Source organism: Artemia franciscana, unplaced genomic scaffold (genome assembly GCF_032884065.1).
Source record: "Artemia franciscana unplaced genomic scaffold, ASM3288406v1 Scaffold_2786, whole genome shotgun sequence".
NCBI classification, from domain to species: Eukaryota; Metazoa; Arthropoda; class Branchiopoda; order Anostraca; family Artemiidae; genus Artemia; species Artemia franciscana.
The window spans coordinates 27,587-33,573 of NW_027063554.1; the positions used below are offsets into that span (position 1 = coordinate 27,587).

The 5,987-nt window shown below is 33.0% G+C and overlaps 1 long non-coding RNA gene across 1 annotated transcript; it reads right to left on the minus strand.

The window, feature by feature from the left end:
- Positions 1–503: 503 nt before the first annotated feature.
- Positions 504–2,159, minus strand: LOC136043005 (uncharacterized). Its single transcript, XR_010621527.1, has 2 exons — positions 2,009–2,159; positions 504–1,368 (listed from the first exon to the last, which is right to left on the minus strand). It is a non-coding gene; the product is annotated as an uncharacterized LOC136043005 (long non-coding RNA).
- Between the last annotated feature and the right edge of the window lie 3,828 nt (positions 2,160–5,987).

The window sequence follows — 5,987 nt, forward strand, 5'->3', positions numbered from 1 at the left end:
CCACCCCAACACCTAGTTGGTGGGGGCGCTTCGCGCCCCCCCCAAGCCCCCCCGCGCGCGTAAGTCGTTACGCGCCATAATAGTTACGCGCCATTGTAGTTGTGTCCCTATGTCCCACCTGTGAATATAGATAGATATATATATATATGGTTTTAACTACGTAAAACTTGCGAATATACAACATTCTTTGCTGTCCCATTGTCTTTGCATATAAATAGATTGTCAGGTTTACCGACTCTTGAACATGCAACATATAATGGTCCATGGGAAAACAATCTGTATTCAGATCTATACCTCATGATTCTAATGATTGCCCTTGAGCTTTGTTGATGGTGATTGCTAATCGACCATTCCCTGTCCCGGTGTCCCGGTCGTCATTTACATCCCCCTGTTTCCTCCGGTGTCCCCGTTGTAGTTGTGTCCCTGTGTCCCGGTCGTCATTTATATTCCCTGTGTCCCGGTCGTCATTTGTATCCCGGTGTCCCGGTCTGTATATACATTCGTTTTTTAGTTTTGTTTTTCTCCTTTATTTTTTCCTTTTTTTTTCTTTTTTAGCTTATTTAGATTTTTAGATTTTTTAGTTTTTTTATTAGTTTTTAGTTTTTTTTTCTTTTTAGTTTTTTTGTCCCGGTCGTCATTTATATCCCCCTGTTTCCCCCGGTGTCCCCGTTGTAGTTGTGTCCCTGTGTCCCGGTCGTCATTTATATTCCCTGTGTCCCGGTCGTCATTTGTATCCCGGTGTACCGGTCTGTATATACATTCGTTTTTTAGTTTTGTTTTTCTCCTTTATTTTTTTCCTTTTTTTTTCTTTTTTAGTTTATTTAGATTTTTAGATTTTTTAGTTTTTTTATTAGTTTTTAGTTTTTTTTTCTTTTTAGTTTTTTTGTAGTTTTTACCTTCTTTTTAGTTTTGTTAATTTTTTTTTTACTTATGTCCTGGTCGTCATTTATGCTCCCTATGTCCCGGTGCTTTGTTGATTGCTAATCGAACATTCCTTTTGTCCTGGTCGCTTTCTCTTTGAGTGTCGTCATTTATTTTTTTCTTTTTTAGTTCTTTTAGTTTTTACCTTTTTTAGTTTTTTTTTAGTTTTTTAGATGAAAATTTTTTTTAGTTTTTTCCTTTTTTTCTTTTTAGTTTTTATTGGTTTTTACCTTTATGTTAGCTTATTTTTCAGTTTTTTCCTTTTTTTTAGTTTTTTTTTATTTTTTATTTTTTTTAGTTTTTTACCTTTTTTTTAGTTTTTTTTAGTTTTTTTAGTTTTTTTAGTTTTTTAGCTTTTTTACTTTTTTTATTAGTTTTAGTTTTTTTGTAGTTTTTGCCTTTTTTTAGTTTTTTCAGTTTTTTTTTTAGTTTTTTATTGGTTTTTACCTTTATTTTAGCTTATTTTTCAGTTTTTTCCTTTTTTTTAGTTTTTTTTAGTTTTTAGTTTTTTTAGTTTTTTACCTTTTTTTAGTTTTTTTAGTTTTTTTAGTTTTTTAGCTTTTTTATTTTTTTTATTAGTTTTTAGTTTTTTTTGTAGTTTTTGCCTTTTTTTTAGTTTTTTTAGTTTTTTAGCTTTTTTACTAGTTTTTAGTTTTTTTTGTAGTTTTTTGCCTTTTTTTAGTTTGACAACTTATTTTTATATATATAGATAGTTTTTTTTTTTACTTATGTCCTGGTCGTCATTTATACTCCCTGTGTCCCTGTGCTTTGTTGATTGCTAATCGAACATTCCTTTTGTCCTGGTCGCTTTCTCTTTGAGTGTCGTCATTTATTAGTTTTTTTCCTTTTTTTTTTAGTTTTTTATTGGTTTTTACCTTTATTTTAGCTTATTTTTCAGTTTTTTTCCTTTTTTTTAGTTTTTTTTTATTTTTTATTTTTTTTAGTTTTTTACCTTTTTTTAGTTTTTTTTTAGTTTTTTTAGTTTTTTAGCTTTTTTACTTTTTTTATTAGTTTTTATTTTTTTTTGTAGTTTTTGCCTTTTTTTAGTTTTTTCAGTTTTTTTTTTTAGTTTTTTATTGGTTTTTACCTTTATAGTTTTTTTAGTTTTTTAGCTTTTTTATTTTTTTTATTAGTTTTTAGTTTTTTTTGTAGTTTTTGCCTTTTTTTAGTTTTTTCAGTTTTGACGTCACCTGATCCAGTTTTTTCAGGTGACGTCACCTGACACATCCATCCATCCATCCACAGACAACTTATTTTTATATATATAGATATATATATATATATATATATATATATATATATATATATATATATATATATATATATATATATATATATATATATATCTATATATATAAAAATAAGTTGTCTGTCTGTCTGTCAGGTGACGTCATGTTTCTGTGTTGAATGACGTCATCAAGTTAGTTGTCGTCATTTTTGCTACGACGGTGACGTCATTCAAGATATTTAAGACATATGTTCACGTAGAAATCTATTCATGTTTAAGTTTAAAATGACTGATGAACTTACAATGGCAAAAGCCGATGAAGATGCTCAAAGAGTCTATGCCAAAAAACTTGCTGCTGATAGAGAAAGTCAGAAAAGAAAGCGTGCCAAGGAATCAAAGAAACAGCAAGGAAACAGGCTTGAGGCTAAAGAACGCAAAACCGCGCAGTTAGATGAAGATCCACCTGGACAGCGAGAGTCAAAACAAATCAAAACTGAAAATGATAGCGATGATGATTGGGTTTGGGATTTTGACTTGGATAAGGTCATCAATGCCTACCAGATTTTAGTTAAAAAAACAAAGGTTCGGCAATATGTATTTCATAGTGAAGCTGAAAAATAAAGAGGAAAAAGAAAACTGAAAAAAGAAAAAATGTAAAAAACTAAAAAATACTAAAAAGAAAGAGCACTCAAAGAGAAATTACAGACCGGGACACAAATGACGACCGGGACAGAGGGAATATAAATAACGACCGGGACACTCAAGGAGAAATTACAGACTGGGATACCGGGACACAAATGACGACCGGGACACAGGCAATATAAATGACGACCAGGACACAGGTATTTAAGAATATCGTTCAAAGACAAATTTTTAATTGTAAGAAGACCGTTGAAAGAGAAATTGTTAATTGTAAAATGACTGAAGAACCTACAATGGCAACACCCGAGGAAGCTGCTCAAAACGAATGTATTCACGCCGAAGTAGCTGAGTTGGTAAAGCGTTATGTTTCAGGTTCTAGGTCCGAGAGGCTCCAGGTTTGAACCTTGGCCTTAGCATTAATGCAAAAGAAGAAAAAAACTAAAAAAGGTAAAAACTACAAAAAAACTAAAAAGAAAATATATATATATTTATATATATCATCTTTTCCACAAAAACAATAATTTAGTGCTTCTGCTTAAAAACAGCAATCGAATGGATGCCTCCTGATACGCAAATATCAACAAAGTGGCAATCGTTGTGGTCGGTGATCAGTTCTTACCTCGAGATAATATTCTTTATAGGCGAAACAATCAGTTGACAAGAATTGCTTAAACTCATCGATGCTACGATGCCCTACAATATCCTGACGAATATAAATGACGCCCGGGACACTCAAATAGAAATCACAGATTGGGACACCGGGACACAAATGACGACGGGGGACACAAGGAATATAAATGACGACCCGGACACAGGGACACAACTACAACGGGGACGCCGGGGGGCACAGGGGGATATATAAATGACGACGGCAACAAAGGAAATGGTCGATTAGCAATCACCATCAACAAAGCTCAAGGGCAATCAATAGAATCATGAGGTATAGATCTGAATACGGATTGTTTTCCCATGGACCATTATGAGTTGCATGTTCAAGAGTCGGTAAACCTGACAATCTATTTATATGCACAGACGATGGGACAGCAAAGAATGTTGTATATTCGCAAGTTTTACGTAGTTAAAAACATATATATATATATATATATATATATATATATATATATATATATATATATATATATATATATATATATATATATATATATATATATATATATATATCACAGGTGGGACATAGGGACACAACTACAATGGCGCGTAACTAATATGGCGCGTAACGACTTACGCGCGCGGGGGGGCTTGGGGGGGGCGAAGTGCCCCCACCAACTAGGTGTTGGGGTGGCGCGAAGCGCCACCCCAACAGCTAGTATATATATATATATATATATATATATATATATATATATATATATATATATATATATATATATATATATATATATATATATATATATATATATTATATATATATATATATATATATATATATATATATATATATATATATAATATATATATATATATATATATATATATATATATATATATATATATATAGATCATTAAAAGGTCTCTACGATGTTCCAGTGCCAAGCTATCCGAAAAAAAGAAAAAAAGAAAGAAAAAAAGATGGCATTTATGAAGAATATCGTGGTAGCCAAGGGCCATATCCAGCGGGGGGGGGGTTGAGACTGAAATGAAATAAAATTATCTTGCCGGAAGAGGAACGTGTAGAAATATTGCATTTACTTATTACATCATTATGGTTACAGCCTACGATCATTATCATCAACCTTGTGTATAAAAAGGCTGTTTTCGTAACAAATTGATTATGTTTAAAAAAATTTCATTTCATAAGGTTTTTAACCCCCATCAATTCCCTTTAAAATGAGCCATTAAACAGCTCTTTGCGATGTTCCGTTGATTTTTGAATTAAAATTGAATAGTAGTGGGCATCAAGTCATGGCTAATTGTAGAAAAAGCCAAGACACATAGTCCAATTGAGTGAGAGGCAATTCTGGCGTTAACCTCCCTTATTAGGATTGTATAAGAATGATGCTAGTTCATCTGTTAATAGACATGTCTATCTATAATCCATCCATCAGCTGCTCCACGGAGTCCGCCAGAATGGCCAAGTCATCCGCAAAATCAACATCGGTGAAGGCCGATCTCTGAATTTGAGCCCAAAGCTGAGACATGAAGTGGTTTTTGTCATATATAATCTACGATGACATGACTACTCCTAAACTAGAATCAGATAAAAAAAAAACAAAGCAATTTAGCAATTTAGGCCAGGAACAGATCAATGGAGACGGGGGAGGGTTGACCCTTCCCACAAGATATTTCTGGCACCCTTATTCTGTTCTTTTTCTTTTTTTAATCTTTTTTTAAAATAAACTTTTTAATTTAGTGCCCACCTCGAGTCAAATTGGCAACCTTGGTCCAGCGGCCCCCCTCACCCGAGATTTTGGTCTTGATCTACTAGAGATTCAGACATGAAAATGCTCGTACGATCAGTTTACGAATCATTTCGTTTATAAAATTACAAGACAGACCTCATTTTCAGGAAAAATTAATCATATAATTAAACTTACTTGCCAGATCTTCATCTTCAGATTGTGTTTCCTTTTTTCTTTTTGGCTGATTTTTTTTTATTTTCATGCTTCGTTTTATTCTCTTTCTTGTAAGCCCATCGATTTAGAGTATGGTGTCTGGCTTCAATGATGGGGATATGACAAGGCAATTAAAACATTATTTTCTGTTAAGAAATAATTTTTTTGAAATTGGCCCCTGTCCACTCCCCATTCAAAAATTCTTAATTTTAGCTCTGTGACTAATTAAATAGTTTCTGGGAGTCATTGATAGGGGTATGATAATGATGGGTTACGGGAGGGGAGACACATTATAAAGGGGGTTTTTGGGAAAATTTTTTGGACATTTGGGTTTGCCGTGTGGGATTGGGAGAGCTAAATCACATGCCCTATCTTATTGAGCTGCCTGACTGTAGTAAGGTACAGGGTAGAATACTATCTTCCTAGGGACGAAGTCCTAGTGGAATGTCGTCTATGTTATCCAAGCATAATGTGGAAGGTATAAACTACCCAGATTGATAAAGTCGACGTAGGCTGGCGGATTCCACAAGTATCAAGTATCCCAAGCTCTATCGTCCCTACAAGACAACTTGGAAGACTATTGAATTTTTTTATTGCCCTTGTCTCCCCCCCCCCTTTCGTCA